The sequence below is a fragment of the Drosophila albomicans genome, chromosome 2R (genome assembly GCF_009650485.2).
Source record: "Drosophila albomicans strain 15112-1751.03 chromosome 2R, ASM965048v2, whole genome shotgun sequence".
Taxonomy (NCBI): domain Eukaryota; kingdom Metazoa; phylum Arthropoda; class Insecta; order Diptera; family Drosophilidae; genus Drosophila; species Drosophila albomicans.
In genome coordinates, this window is record NC_047631.2 from 9,332,037 (window position 1) to 9,349,677 (window position 17,641).

Here is a 17,641-nt window from a genome sequence, read left to right on the forward strand (position 1 = left end):
CTAATCGCTAATTGCTTTGAAAGACAGTGTTTGGTGGGCCACAGGGTGGTTCAGGCGATGCTGGAAAGGAAACTGATTGTGGAAAGGGAAAATGGGGAAAGGGGAATTCGAGCTTGCGTTGTCACTGTAATTGTCGCTCTTTAAAATCGCAATTTGCAATGCAAATGTACGCATTAGTTTTAGTGGCAACAGCTAACAGCAGCCACCCGACGACAGATGGCGCCAGATCCGCAAAAATGCTCGCCCTGTAACATGGCTGCTCTTTATCTCCCTCTAAAGAGATAGGGAATAAAAGGGGGAAAAGGGGGTTTGTCGGCTGGCTTTCGTAAAAGTGTGTTTGGCAACAGCTTAGCGCGCAATCAATTAAAGTGGTTTATTGACACTTTTTGCACCGCCAAAGCACAAAAACCCAATCGGAAATTTCGACTAGTTTTGCGCTAAATAAAATGCCAAATTAATACTAAGAGTAACACACACGTTTAAGCCAAGAAAAAGCTGTACGCATTTCAGTTGCGATTTTGCCGCAGGGGCTGCGTCTGTAAATATTTGCAATTAGTTGACTTAACTTGTGCTTCGCATACGAGAGAGTTTGACACACAATTGGAAATTTATTAAGGCGCCACACACACACACAGAGCACATAGAGAGGAAATTAAGTGTCCTTTTGCGAAAAGAGGGGATTTATTTATGGTTCATAGATTAAATACTAATTAACACTACGCAAACAGCAAAGGCCAAAAAACAACAAGAGTGCGAGGTATTTGATTTATGCTGAATGAATGCTGAGACTTTCGATCTCTCTGTGTGTGTGTATTCTGTAAGGATTAGAAGCAGACAGCAGAACAACATAGCACAAAAAAAAAAAAAAAGAGAAAACAACAAACCAAACACAACATTTGCCTGGCGCTTTTTGTCTGGGCCATTGACCAATGGGCAATTGAGGGAAAAGGGATTGAGAGTGAGAGAGGCTGCGTATCTTTAGCTTAATGCCATAAATTGTGCTTAAATTATTGGGGTTGGTTAACGCACACACACACAAAAGCACACATACACTTATTGCGGCATTTTCTCTTTCATTTTGTGTATTTACTTTGTGTGCCGTTCAACTTTTGGCTGCTCATTTGCTTTGCTTTAATGTCCACTTGACCATTTCTCTGCATTTTCAGGTCGAGTTTTCATTGAAAGCAAACGGCAAATTTCTGGAAATTTTTGTCAAATTTTACTCAAAGTTACTCAAGTGATCGGAACCAGTTGATAAAAACCTCAAACAACTTGAGAGTTGAAAGTGAGCAGCAAGCAAAAGTTCCTCTCTCTTTCTCCTGTTCATTGTTTTCGCATTGTTAAATGCAAAATTGTTGCGTATTCATGCTCCATGAAGTTGGAGTTGACTCTGCTGAAATTTATGTGTCTGCGTTCTCGTGGGCTGAGGGAGGGGGAAGGCAGCACACAGGCACACATAAAAAAACGGTACCAGAATCAAAATCTGTCGGGCATAATCAAGCGAGACAATGCGCCAACAATGCCCACAGTCCTCCTCGTAAGCATTCAGTCTGGGGACAGTCACAGAGAGTCAGACAGCAGGTTGAGTGGGTTGATTAACGCCGCCTCGACTCCAAAGAGATTCTCTTTTTATCCCCGAGCAACGGCAGGAAGAGCAGAGAAACAGCAGCAACTGTCATTTAATTGGAATTATTCAATGCGGACTTTGATTTTAAAGCCCGGCTTACGCTTAATGCGCACATTAAGCACGCTCTTTAAAATTGCTTCGAAAATAATTGCACAGTTTTAATACTAATTATTGAACGCACATTAAGTATTTCGAATGTTAAAGTACAATCAGATTCCAGAGCTGAAAATCATTTGTATAATTACGAATTTATTAGTTGCAGAAAATAAATGTGCAGTTGCAATATTTAATATTATAGTTACATTTAAAGAGAATTTCAATTATTAAAGATAAAGCATGAAAAGTTATACAAATAAATAATAAATCTATACGTGTTTAAATATTTTATTTATAAATTTAAAATTATTAGCAACTGGGAATTGAATTTTTGTCAAACAAGTGCAAAAAAAGCAACTGAGATCTTTTTAGATTTCATGTTTTTTACTTAGGAATTATTGTCTTTTTAATGCACTTTTAATAATAACAGGTAAGAAATCTAAATGTGCTCAACTGTGAGATACCCGCTACCCATTTTTCAAAAAGACAATAAATGCGATATTATTTTTGAAATATATCCAATTAAATAATTAATTTTTGTTTGCCTAAGAAGAGAATTGATTTAGTTTCTCGATATTGGAATAGTTTGATTTTAAGTCAATTCATATTAGTCTTTGCTATTGAATTTCATTTTCCACTTAATATGAAAATAATAATATTTTAATATGCATTTGATAGAGTAGTTTTTCCACTACTCGCTCATTCAACTTCCCACTCTTTGCCAGTTAATTTCTCTCATACCACAGATTGCTCTGCTTTTCTCTCGTCATTTTTTCATTAAAATAAAAATTGAATTTGAAATAAAAATGAGCATAAGCTTTTCAATTTCGATTGCATTTTGCGACTTAATCGAATTAATTAAATTTTCAAAACAATTAAAATGCTATAAAGGAAACCTCGAAACCTCAAATCGCATGCCTTGAAACTTGATTAATTTTTGGCTGACGCTATGCATGTGTGCATGGAATTTAAGCTTCGATTATAACGTGCATGCATTTAAATTTAATTAATTATAGAAAATGTGCATTTCACATGCCAAGTTCCGAATGAAATGAGAGCGATGATTTCTTTCACTCTCACTGTGTGTGTGTGATGGTGTGTGTGTGTTTGTGAGTGCATATGAATGCAAATAACTGCAATTAAGCAGCAATAATAAGCATCGTTAATAAATTATGGCAGAAAATTGTTCAACATCAGCCGAGCCACTATACAAAGAGTATCAATGCGGTTGCTACGTTTTTTCCTGTGATGAAAGAAATTGCTGAGCTGTGTGTGTGTGGTTATATGCGTGAGTGTGTGTGTGTGTATGTGGTCAGTGAATAGTGCAAATATACAGTTATATATCCGTGTGTATTGCACTGAGTATTGTATTCGGGCGTTGAGCAGTGCAATTAACTTTTTAAATCTTGATGCATGCAATTTTATTTAACATTTCCAACTATGAAAAGTTCAATTGTATTCACATTCACATTCGCATTCACAATTCACATTCATCACCGAGCAAAGCAGCTAGCCAATCTGAAATTGATAAATGAGAAGCCTGAACAAAAGGCATAAAAATATATTCATAATTGTGAAGCACTAGACAGCAATAATATTATTAAAACAGTAGCTATAAGAGTTTAACTTCAAATAAATGAATAATTAAATAACCGGGAGACACAAGAAAATGAAATTTTTCGACCATTAAACTTTCTGCGCACAAAATAAAATATTATTAAAAGCGGAACGAAGATTTTTATCAAGCTTACTATATACAAAAAATTCCCAATTATTTTAAGTATTTTTAAAAATAAACCAAACTAACTAAATATATAACTATAACTATGAATTTAAATCATCTTCAAAGTTAGTAATCAATATGGAAATATATAAAATATAGTAGAAGAAACTTATAACATTGCAGGAAATGAACGTAACAGGCAGAAGGAGGCATCTCCGGCTTTATAAAGTATACGTATTCTTGATTCCCCACCGCAAATCGACAAAAATCGAATAGCTTTCGCAGTTTCAAAGTCATATTCAATAATAACACACAATAATAACATAGAGTATTTAAAATTCTAGTAAATTTGGTTGCGATCAGATAAAAATTGTAAAAGTTATTTAAAGTTAAATTCTTTAGTACGGGATAAAACACTTACTTACTAGTGGTCTTAGTTGATTTGTTTGAAAATCTGGTATATTTTGTAGTCTATGGTATATTTCAAATGTACTACTATATCAATATACAAAGTATAGATTTTGTTATATTTTAGTATTTTGCGATATATTTTCAGTATATTTGTCGTATATGGTTTTATTATTGCGAGTATCTCACAGTCGAGCACACTCGTCTGTAGCTTTCTTATTTGTTTTTAATTCATTTAAATTCTTAAACTTTAAATTAACAGACAACTTTGTAATAATCTAAATATGTAGGAGAGATAGTCTTTTATTTCTTATCTTCTAGAAATTCACAAATTTGATAAGCTATATTTTATAACCAATCTTTAGTTTAGTTATTAAATTTTTCAAGTCAATGATTTTATGAATAATATTTCCTGGTGTATTTTCGATAGATTATCATATATTACTTACTGGCGACTATTCAATCATGTTGATAGTCTATCTGTGGCTGTCGGTAATCTATCAAGGGGCGCATTAAAGTTTAGTTGGTGGGTAGCATTGCCTACGAAGCAAACTTCCAAATTGAATTTAGCTGCCTTCAGTCATAACTCATCTATCATAGAAGCCAAGCCTTGGACTTGGACACAATACAACATGCTACAACACGTTGCGACTTGTTGCCAAAGGGAAATGGCGCGTTTCGAGTGGCGAGTGGCGAGTCGCACAAAAGCAATTAAAATCGTTTTTGTTGCCATGTTTCTTGGCTAGTTTTTTGCCCCCTCCCCCTCCTCTCCCTTGCCATCCACTTCACAATCACTATCTTTATAAACCATCTTGCTGTCTCGCTTCCTCCGCCATTGTGTCGTTCGTTTTGTTGGAGCTTAGGAAAAGTTAAGCGCATTCTTTTTCAATGGTTTCTCGTAAATTTCGCTTTGGCGTTTTTATGTGTGTTTGGCGGGCACTTCAAATAATTTTCTGCACTAAAAATTTATTGCAATTTTCGGTAATGAGAGTGCCGAGTGCAGTTTGTGGAAGAGAGGTGGAAAAGCGAGAGGGGGAAGCAAGTGTGCAATATCTGCAGCTTTAATGTTGTTAGTGTTTGTTTGACTGTGGTTTCCATCTCTTCCTCTCTATCTCTCTCTCTCTCTCTCTCTTCAACTCTTCTAGTTTCTTGGTTGTTTGAACTTTGTGGCATTTCCGTTGCATTTCTTTTGTCTGTCGGTGTTTCTTAGTGTGAGTGTGTGTGTGTGTGGCCGGAAACGGAAGTTTTTAATGTTGCCCATTGCCCATTGCCGTGAGCTTTTGCAAAGTCTTGTTTTCTTCGCAAACTTCAAATTAAATGTTTTTAATGGCAAACCAAAAAAAGAAAAAGAAGAAAAGAAAAGGCAAGTTCCTTAAATGCTTTAAACTTAACATACCTTCCATAGCTGTCGTCTCCCCTCTTCCCACCTCGTGCTGTTTGCAATTCGTATAAAGCGCATTTTCCTGTTTTATTTGCCAGTTTTTGAAGCGGCTACCCGCATTTTTGTTGTTTTGCAGCTCTTATGCCAAAGGCCTACCAGCCAGTTGTTGGACTGCGAGTTCGCGGCTGGGCAAGATAAACACGCACACATACAAATACACACACACACAGTCACTCACACATATAGAGTGAGTCAAGTGCGTTTACGTTTTACCCAAAATGCATGTCGCTCGTAAATCTCGCGCGTGAAAACATCAGTTGTTGTTCTCGTGGATGTTGTTGCTGCTGGTTCTCTCTGTTCTGGTTCTGGCTCTGGTCTGGGTAGCACAAAGTTGCCCATGTCTGCGGTGTCCCGGCTTTTGCCCACACTCCAAGAGTTCTTGCCTTAAATCCCTATACAAATCTGGGCATAAAATGCACAATATGTGTGAGGTAAAATGTGTTTGGCATTAGGATTGAATGATACTTTACCCTGTAATTGCGTTTGCTTTCAATTCCGTCCCTGTATATTTGTGTGCCAGAGTGCTGAGATTTGCACTTTATTGTAGTCCTATCAAAACTGTGAGCTTTGCTCACAAAGCGAATGTGTTGGCTGCTGCAAACCAAGATCAGTTTTACATTGTTGTATAACAATGCGCGAATTCGCATTGAAGAGACTTTTGAGTTTGCATTTCAATGGATTATTTTGCTGTCTACAAAATCGTATATTGGAAAGTATTTTTTTTAGAAATCATATTATTGGGGTATATTCATTTTATTCTTTACAATTTATTTTTTTTAAATAAATACCAAAAATATTATAATAATTACATAAATAAATATCAAAATGTAAATTATCTATTTAATTGCATAAGATTTCATTTGTTTATCATATGCTTTTAAACATTATATTATATTATTATTATTTTGCAGGAATATACATTTTTTTTAGAAATATTTTATATTATATTACTATTGCAATCAGTCATAAATTTTTCTAACAATATTAAAAATAATATAAAATTAAAAATAATATTAAAATAATATTTATTACTTAATGAGTAAACTTGTGTATGTATTAAGGGCAGTAAAATTATTAAAACAAATTTTTACAAGATTTTAATTATGAGATATTTCTCCCGTTTTTGCTTAATGATAGCAAGTATTATTGTTTTTAAATTTAATTATTATCCACTACTATTTTTAAGTCTCAAGAAATCTTAAAGAAAATTACAATTACAATTAATTTACATTAGCTTAAGTTGTTATAATATAGTAATAATTCTTAAAATATATAAATGTTAACCATATAAAGAAATCTTTTTATTCAATAAACTAAACAATTTTTATCAATTTAATAGATATGTTATCCATATCAGGGCACTTCTTCGGTTGAAACGATCTGCTGACAAATATCTATCTATATATCTAACTTTGCATACCACAAAATGTTGCAGCTGTCATCCGCATGCCACTTGCCGCCACTGAGGGCTTACAAACCGGTCAGCCGCAGTCCCTACCCAATTGTGTTTCGTGTCATGCCAAGACGGAGACTGCAAGAATTTTCTGTAGATCGTTAGATGAATCGTCTTGTAGAATGCTTCTTGCATTGAGTCTGGTGTACGCGCCCTCTTAGCGCAACGCGTAATTTCCCTAACGCCTACTTTTCTCGAACATGTGCAATTTTGTGTATCATGCGTCATTTGTTTTGTGAGTGCTGAACAAGAAAGTTGATTTTTTCCTGCGCGTCTTTTATAAAACAATAAGAGGTAAGTTGTTAATACTTTTAAACTTCTATTCTAATCTGATTTAAATTAAGAAATATATTTGTATTTATATTTACAGTTTTAAGGACCACGAAAGAGCTATGTTGGATGACAAAAATAGAAACTACAATGCATTGTCCATGGCGAAGAATATAGAAAACGGCGAAATAAATTAGTTTTTTCTTTTAGCTATTAGTTTATTTAGTTATAAGTAAAACTGTTTAGATAATATATAATTTTAAGTACTCATTGTTTTAGTTTAAATACATTTAATTTGAAGTACAATAAACATTTTATTTACTGCATATATTTTTGAGCGTATTTTTATTTTGCATATTCCGAACTACGCACTAGAATCTAAGCACAGATTTTCGGCAAGAGCTGCACCGCATATTTTCTACAAGAAACGTCGAGTACAAATTCCGCCAGCGCAGCCGAGGGAAATTTAAATTTCCCTTTGGCAAGAATTTATACTCGACGAGTCTTGTAGATAATCAGTTCCGCATATACGGCAAAACGAAGTGAGAAAGTCTTTTCGCATCTTGTGTCTACACATGACGGGACTGGAAGAAAACTTGTATATTGTCTACGAATAAAACACAATCGGGTAGCCTATCGCTTAGCCTCCTTCTCTTCCTTTTTCTCCTCCTCTTCGTCCTTCGAAATCAGTCTCAGCGCCAACACACACCGCCGGATATTGCCCAAGCTGCCCATTTTCTATTTGAGGTTCTTTTTGTGTGTGTGTGTGTTTTTTTGTTTTCTGGCAGCTTTTGATGTTTGCTGTTTGTTTTGGTTTCATTTTTAATGCTCGACTGTGCGTGTGTGTGTGTGTGTGTGTGTGTGTGTGTGAAGCAACCCTTGCGTCGACAAGCCTGGCGTTCCCCCTTCACCTGAGGCACTTCAGTTGACGCTGTGATACAGAAATTAATTGCGTGGATCGAGTGGCAACAACTGGTTGCAGAGTGCAGGAGATTGACAGTGAGAGAGAGAGGCAGCGAAAGGTAGAAAGAGAGTGTTGCCAAAATGTTGACGTACACTAAGCCAGCTTCACACACACACACACACACACACACGAATACACAGAAAACCGGACACACACACACATAAAAGGGGAACCGCAGAGCGCCACAAGTGACAAACGCAAACACATTTGCCGCTGCTATCCGCCAAATATTGTATCTGTATCTATGTATGTCTGTGTCCGCATCTGTATCTATGTATGGGTGTATGTGTGTGTGTTGCGAGCACTTGACGAGATTTGTTTATTTGTCTAGGCGAAAGGCCCGTCTGTGTTTGGATTTGGCGTCTGGCGAAATGAAAAATAGAAGAATAAAATAAGTAGTATATATGAAAGCGAGAGAAAAAGAAAGTTAAATGCATATGTATAAAGAGTAAATCTCTTCAAAAACAACTAAGAACTCAAAGCTGGCCAACTCTTTTGTGTTGTCCGATGCGTGAAACTCTACGTTAGACCTGCAGAAAATAAAAACTCTTTGGGAAAAGATGTTCTTTAAAACGATTTCTAACTAAATATAATAGCTATTTCGCTTCGCTCATTTTTTAGTTCAATAATAGCCTTAAACTTCATTATACATTAAATTAACATACAATATTTTAGTATAAAAGTAATAACATTAGCCAACAAAATTGAAATGAATTGGATTTGAATATTCTGTTATATTAACTTAAGCGAAAGTGTAGAATTCGCATATGGGATTTCGATTCACATCTCTAAGTTTTGAATAGCAAATTTAAGAAATTGAATTGAAGTTATATAAAAAACATTAACACCTGCAGAATTGAACAAATATTGTAAATAAGAGTTCTAATAAAATAATTTGGATATCGTTTACCAAAACATTTGAAATGTGTTGATTTCATTATATAACTTAAGTTCTACTTCAGTTTATTCAAATCATAATTTTCCTTATAATGTGTCAAAATAAATTAAAGTAACTAAATTAAAATAAACTTCTCATTCTTATACAGAAATATATAAAAATTCGTATATATGAAATTTAGTGAAACCGCTTAGAAATCGTTTACGAGAACACCTTTAACGGGTTGTTTTCTACTAATGCATCACCGTTGCTTGTTCGAGAAATGCATTTAATGAAGTGCATCATTTCATCATCAGACACGTGCAATTTTCATTAAGTTTTGCAATTTCGAATTTTTATTGAATTTTCGTAGCATCATCATTTTTTAATTCAGTGCGCAATTTGTTAATTCTATTTGCTGTCCCGCTTTTGCACTCAGTTTTCTCAAATTGCAGTGCGAGCGAGCAAACAAATTTAATCTGATTTAATTATTTAATTTTGATGCTCGTTTCATGCAATTTTGAACATGAAATGAGCCGAAAGTCTGAAGTGAGTGTTATTAATTACGCTAAAGTGGGGTTATTTTTATTGCTGTTGCTTTGTGCTGTGAATAAATTAATAACAACTGCATTGTTACATAGATAATGTAATGTATGTCATTATTTCTATACCTCGTATCTATTAAAACAAGAGGTAAAATAATTTTGTACAAAAATGTAAATCTATTGATCAATAAAATTAAAAATGAAGGATACTTTGAGGCAAAGGTTTGAAAATATTTTAAAATGATTTGATTAAGTAATTGTTTTTATTATTTCCAAAGCCATTAAATAAGATACTATTAGTTTCTACAATGAACTGTATGTATATAAAATAAAAGGTTTAGGTTAATTATATAATAAATGCATAAATATAATTGTTTATTAATTTAATTTTTAATCTTTCTATGTTGTTCAAAATTGAGCTGAAAAATTATGTAGTTAAATTTAAATTAAATTATTAATAATGCAGTGTATAAAATCAATAAATTTAAAATATTATATATCACATTATTGTGTCTGTTTAAAATTCTTATATTATATTATAATGATTAAATGTTGCAATGCATTTTTCTATTCATTAAGTTTTTTGTAGTCGAATACACTCTATATTTATTTTTACATATTTTCATTTGTTTAATCGCATGTTTAAACAATGCTTTACTATTTATTTATTTGATTAATATTCATAGAAGAACAGCAGTTATCCATAATGATAAAATAATAGAAACAATTGGAATAAATTACACAAACTGACAATACTTGATGGACGTCACTAAATTTACATATTTTTGTCTACTCTCTTTATAGATTATTATGGTTAATGGATACTATGGTCATTCTTAGATTATTGGTCTTTGCTTTAATTAGTTACGTTGTAAATCAAGATGTAGACTTCGTGTTTTCCACCTTAAGCGTCTCTAAATCGTCTTGTAAAATATCAAATATTTTCGCAGCAACTTAGTGGAATGATGGCGTAGCCGAAGACGAAGGCAATGGTCATTAATTTGTGCCCACGCCGCGTAAATATTTATACGCAAATGCATATGGCGAGGCGCTGGGCAGGATTTTCGGCATTTGCTCATTTGTGTAAGTCAACATAATTTCCATAAATCCAATGCCACACATAAGGCACAATCCGCCATCCTTCCTTAGCAGCAGTCGAAGTAGCGTCTGCAATTACGCTTCAGGGGTTCGCAGCTGAACCAATTGCATTTGTGTGTGTGTGAGTGTGTGTGTGTCTACCGTCGATGCCGCCAGGATATTTGTGCATTTTGATTTATGCATTTGCCTTGGTCTCTCTGCATCTCTTATTGGTATTGTGCCTTGGCTTCTTGCTCTATTGGTCTACCTGTGAGGCAGTCTCCTTTCTCCTTGCTCCACTCTTCGCTGTCGCCTACGCTTGAGGCGCTGCTGCTGCTGCTGCTGCTGCTGCATCTACAAAGCTGCGTTGCCGTGGCATGCAACAAACCAGCAGACACGAGTCCCCCATGGTTGCCCCCGTTGAGTGATTTAGCGTGTGCCTCGCCCGTTAACCGCAATGCAATTGTAATTACCCGAACTGCTTCCGTACCCACAATCCTCCCCCTCCTTCCCCCCTTTTTGCGCTATCATTACATTATATATCCCTCTGTCCCCAGCGAAGCCAAGCCCTGCTGTTTTTCTGCTGTATTTACTGGTCGTGCAGCGCGTTGCAATTAGTTCCAAATCATAAACGAGGCTTCCGTTTGGTCAACAGACTCCCTTATCCCCCTCGCCCTTGCCCCCATTAGCCACTCCCCTCTTCTTACTGCACAATTGCGTGTAAATTTAAAATTTTAATCGTTTTTGTGCATGCACTCGAACAACAGCAACAAAAACAACAACAACAACGACGACCACAACAATCGCTTTCAAATTTGTATGCAATTTTTGCACAAATGCATTCGCAGGACTTTTGCCTTGGAGTTGCTCAAAAGGGTTGAATGCCACTTGATGTTGCAAATGTTGCAAATTTATGAAAATTACTGCCGCATGCACTCTTGCAAAGATATTCTTATTTGGCATTTGAAGCAGTTCTTTGCTGATCAATACGCAGTCAGAAAGATATCTTCAGTAGAATTTTATGTATAAACGTTTCTCATTTTTACTGCATACATACATACATAAAATGTTAAGCAGCAGCACATCAAATAAAATGCTACAGCAATTAAGGGGATTGATGCGCGCTATAAAAATTGTTTATTAAACAACGTACGATGTCGTTTTCTAATTACTTTTACAATACGTCTATAACAACATAAAATTGTTCACATAAAGCTCGTATTTTATATTAAAGTTTGGGTACTTTTAAAACTGCATAAATATCAGCTTATTCAGAAATATTTAGTGAAAAAAACGCAGATCTTTTAATTTGCTTGCATCAAACATTAAATAACATAGTTGTTATTTAACAATTTTATAAAAATAAAGATTTTGAATTGAACTAAGACCATTTTATGACCGAATTACTAAAATGAGAATATTAATGTGAATAATGTTAATATTTTAAATAATAAATAAGATTTGAAGTTTTAGAAGACTAACATGTTTTCCCTTATTAATACAAACTTTGTTTTTTTTATCAGATAAACAGAAAATTGGAGGTTCCTTACTTCAACATTTTTGTGTTCTTCGTGCTCCTTAAATTAACAATTTTGCCTACCAAGACGAAAATGTTAAGTTAAGTACTTCTTTTTATGAGTTGTAAATACTCGTTTATTGAGTTTTATTTTTAATTTAATTTTACAGCTCTACTTGATAATATTTTTGCCATTTTCTGCTCAGATTTTTCTAATGGAATAATTTTCTGCCTTTCGAATTTTGAAGTAATTCATTTCATTGATTTATTTACGCTGTAAAGTCTTGCCACTTTTCATGTAAACTCTTATGGATAGCTTTATTCAAATCGAATTAATAATTCAGAGGTAAAACCTAAATAATAATTGCCATAATTCAATCATTGTAGCTAACCATCGATTAGTTGTATTAATTTCATGCTTTAAAACGATAGAAATTTAATTTAATCGCCAATAAAAGAGTAGCTGGCCCTTACAAGCCACCCCCAAAAAGCGGTGTCCATTCACCGTTCGAATGCTGCACTTCCTCCGCTCACACTCACACACACACTCACACCCAATGTTATTGTGTGCCCAGCTGGGTGTGAGTGTGCGACTGAGTGCATATCGCATTCATAATTTATACGCATTGTCAGCAAGCGCAGGTTGGCAGCAAGCACACTCCAGCATCACTCATACGCCCCCTTATCCCTTTGCCTCTGCCTCTGCACTCCATCAATTCACGCATTGCGCATTCAGTCGTTACATGCGATTGTTTTATATGCCAGCCCCATGGAGCATTGTTGCATATTTAGCAATAATAAAATATTTAGTGGCATTGCAATAAATTTATTATCGTTGCTGCGGCTGCTGCTCTATGCCATACACACACACAAACACACACTCACACGGACATTACACACTCACAGATTGCAGGTTAAATATTATAAATGAGCGCATAAAAATTTCAGTTTGCTGAGATTTGGCTTGGCATACGGGGCGTATTATGTATTTCTATACAAATGCATTATGCGACAGTTTAGTCCACACCTCGCACCTCGCATTCTCCTCCCCCTCTCCAGCCATCACGTTTGCAAGTTTAATCAACAAACGGCAAAAATCCTTTACAACTTCTGCCCGCAGCTCACATGGCAGGCGACCAAAAGGACATTCTGCAGGGCATTTGAATGCAGGTCCATGCACAGACACATACGAGAATGTATGATAAATTGCCACACACCTTGAAAGCAGAGTGAGAGAGAGAGAAAGCGAGAGAGAAGGTGGGGCATTGGCATTCCATCTGTCTTTTGTGTTGCATTGCGCAAACATTTGGCTGGCATTTCAAGCATTTCTCAGCTGGAGTAAAGCAAAGCCAAAAGCCAAGGCGACAGGTGTGGCAAGCGTGTCCTGTGTGTGCTCTAAGATACCCCAATTGATGATAAAGCAATTAAATAATGATTTAAGTTTAGGAAATCCCCAATAGACAACGACTCCTTCTTAGATTTAAGTGTAGGATGAGTCGAAATTAAATTAATGCTACTATTAGTAAACTTAGAAATATGCTTATCTAAGAAAATGTTTTATGTTCTAAGTGAAAATGATAAATTAAGATTATTATTTTGATTTTAATACTCTCTTTAAAATGTTTTTATTTTAATTATAATATATGTCATTTTATTTCATATTTATTTTATTTGTTTTATTTATTTTAATTCATTTTATAATACATGACTCTAAAAATAAATAAAACATTAGAATAAAAATAATTTTCTTATTATTTTAGAATTTTAAAACAACATAAATATATTAAAACAACATAAATATATTATAATAATTACTAATTTTAATTTTAATTTTACTTCGTTTGTTTTATATTATTTGAATAAGAAGTAATGTTTTTACTTGTATTTTAGTATTAGTATTATTTTTATTTTGTAATAAAATCTTAGAATTTTCATCTCTCTTTTAACCCATTCTTAAATCTATCTTCTCACCTTTACAGAGTATTTTATAGTCAAGCTGACATAATTGCTGCGACATTGAATGATTTTATTGTTTCCCTTTTCATAAATTACCGTTTAAATGGTAATAATAAAATATTTTTGCTGGCTATCGTTGTGGGAGAGTTTCTCTCCTCGCCGAGGGATCGACTGCGATTCGATGCGATTGGATGATAAATGCGCTTAGGGTCGCGTTGAGTGTCAATTGTGTGAATAACAGTTAAACAGATTTACACTATTTATTGTCATCTCATGCCTTATGTGTACTTGTGTGTGTGTGTGTTTTCATTATTTATTGAGCTGCTTTCAGAATATTTAACACAAGTCAACAATGTTTAATTTAACATTGAAATTGCCATTTCAAATTAGCGATTCGCAATCAAATTCGCAATGCGTTGAGAGTTCTGTTATTAGTAAACAATATGATTAATAAATAAATAAATGACAGTAAATTAAATAAAAATAATTATAATAATTATACATTCTCAACTTTATTTTCATTTCAGAGGAATTAATGCGTTCTATCTAGATATTTAAATTAAACCTACGTCTATTAACACATTTCCATTGTTTTCAAGAAACTCACTTCCTATCTAGTTATAGAATTTTATTAAAGACTAAGGTATCTGCATCTAGTGCTTTAGAAATAATTTAAAGTTAATTTTAATTACAAGTAAATAAATAAAATATGATTAATAAAATATAATATTTAAATTCAAATTTGAATGTTCCTTATAAGTGGTGTATAAAAGTAATAGGATAATTATAATTTACTATTTAATAAAATATATATCCAGTTCATTATTAATTCTCTTATTTATACCCGCTACCCAAAGGGCCCATAGAGCCTTATTGCTTTGGCTGACAATCTGGTATATTTTGCATATAATGGTATATTTCAAAGGATATACCCGTTTGTATATTTTGAGTACTTTTTGAGTATCTCACAGTCGAGCACACTCGATTGTAGTTTTCTTACTTATTTTAAAGATTGCTTTCTTAACGTTGTATAAAATTTTAATTTAAAGAAAGTTTGCAGTTTAAGTGGACTTTGAATAAAATTTCATATCTTCATTCGCGTCATACAAAATTTACCTAAATTGGAATCTCAGTCAATTTCAATTTAATCGAGTTTTTGCAATCATAACTCAGGTGTGTGGTTGAATTTTAAGCTTGCTATGTGCGTTCAAGCTAAAAAGACAGAGAGAACTGACTGACTAAATAAAATATGATTAATAAAATATAATATTTAAATTCAAATTTGAATGTTCCTTATAAGTGGTGTATAAAAGTAATAGCCTAATGCTAATTTACTATTTAATAAAATATATATCCAGTTCATTATTAATTCTCTTATTTATACCCGCTACCCATAGGGCCCATAGGTATATTTTTGGCTGACAATCTGGTATATTTTGCATATAATGGTATATTTCAAAGGATATACCCGTTTGTATATTTTGAGTACTTTTTGAGTATCTCACAGTCGAGCACACTCGATTGTAGTTTTCTTACTTATTTTAAAGATTGCTTTCTTAACGTTGTATAAATTTTTAATTCGAAGAAAGTTTGCAGTTTAAGTGGACTTTGAAATAAAATTTCATATCTTCATTCCCGTCATACAAAATTTACCTAAATTGGAATCTCAGTCAATTTCAATTTAATCGAGTTTTTGCAATCATAATTCAGGTGTGTGGTTGAACTTTTTAAAGCTTGCTATGTGCGTTCAAGCTAAAAAGACAGAGAGAACTGACGATGGATGGGGGAGGTTTGGGATCATGGCTTTTGTCTGGAAATAAGCAGCTCAAGTTGCCCTGCATCGTTGGTCAGCTGCAGCACGCAGTTCCTTTTGTTAATGATACTCTTGCCGAACGCCACCAAAGAGTGGAAAACAGCGGCAACAGAAGAGTCATTATCATCATCATCAGCATCAGCATCAGCATCAGCATGATGATAATCATTATTGTCAAACAGATTCCTGAGCCACTGCAAAAGGAAGAGCGGGAACAAACGAGTTGTGGAAATGGGGGGCAACCATTTTGTGGATTTATTGACATTCTGTGATGTTATTAAAGTTGATTGCCAGAGGCTGCTGCACGTTTTTGGCTTAGACGAAGAAGTGCCTGCTGACTGGTCATAACTGCAACTGGGAGTTGCTTTCTGTTGTTGTTCTCATGGCATCATCAACATGCAACTCAGCTGCCACATTGCAACTGCAGCTGGCTGTCTGTCTGTCTATCTATGTTTGTGTGTGTGTGTGTGTGCAAACGGATGAGAAGCAATTTCAGTGCGGTCAATTCGAAAGAAACAATGACCAGGATAACACGAATTTTTCGACTGTTGTTGCGGAGGTAAAATGGCAACAGTCAAAGGAACCTGCACAACAGGCAGCCACAGATACAGATAGGGATACGGATACTTGTAGATAGATTGAGAGACAGATATATATTCAGTGTGGATAGAGAGAGAGACGGAGGGGGAGCGGAAGCACGTCATTGTCATTGCCATCGCCATCATCATCAAGTCTAATATGCGCATTATTGGTTTTTGTGTGTGCCTGGGCACAAGCTGCAGTTATCCTTAATATGCCTTGCATGTTAATACTACTACGTCCATGGCCATGTCCTCGAGTGGCCCGACATCGTCCTGGCTTGTGCCTGTGCTGTGCCTGTGCCGCACTCAACATGCAAATATGAAATGCAAATTCTGTGGCACCATATTAAAAATGTTACTCTCTCTAACTCCACTTTCTCCCTTTCTCCGTTCTACTTTCTCCGTCTTACACTTTATCGCACTCCTTGCTTCCACCGCTGTTCGCCTGTCCTGTACAAATGTAATAAAAATTGTGTAGCACACAAATCCTTTTGATCTTGCTTTTTAATTTAGCATTTTATATTTAATTTTTTTTTTGCATTTCGTTTTTTTTTTCGTTTCGTTTCGTTTTTGCGTGGCTGGGAACAACACATGGTGTATACGCAATACGCAGTAAGTGTGCCAAGCTGCCGACTCAATTTTGTCTTGTACGAATATGTTTGGTAAAATGTATTAAGAATTTTAAATGAATTTCCAAACGCCTTTTTCTTACTTACTCCTCTTGTTGCTCTTATTGTTGTTGTGCTGTGGCTGTTGTTGTTTTTATTATTATCATCCAAAGCCTGCAGAAAATTTCATAAAGTGCATATTAAATTTTCATATTAATATATTTGGTTTTTTCGGGGGTTCTTTTGTATCTTAACCTTGTTGCCAAACAATTGCGGTGAAACAAGGGGTCAAAACGAGCTTTCATTATAATCAAAGCACTTTGTTTATTCTCTAGGAGTTATGTTTTGTATGAAATTGAAAACAAGGGACTTAGATCTTTATGCATGTACTTAAAATAGGTTTTGTATTAAATTTCAGAATATAATTAACTGCGCAACAATTTAGTTGATGAAAACAAATGGCTTATTTTTCAATCGTTTTTGTTTGACTTAACATATCAAACATCTTTTCGCATTTTGTCTGGACATAAGATTTTATATAAATGCGCATTTGCTGATTTATCAAATGATTCATTTATAAATTATCAATACAGCTCGTAAAAAATAAGTTCACATTTTCTCTGGAAAATAATCAACGCAGTATTCACAATTATGAATTAAATAGTTCCTTTAAAAATTGTTTATAT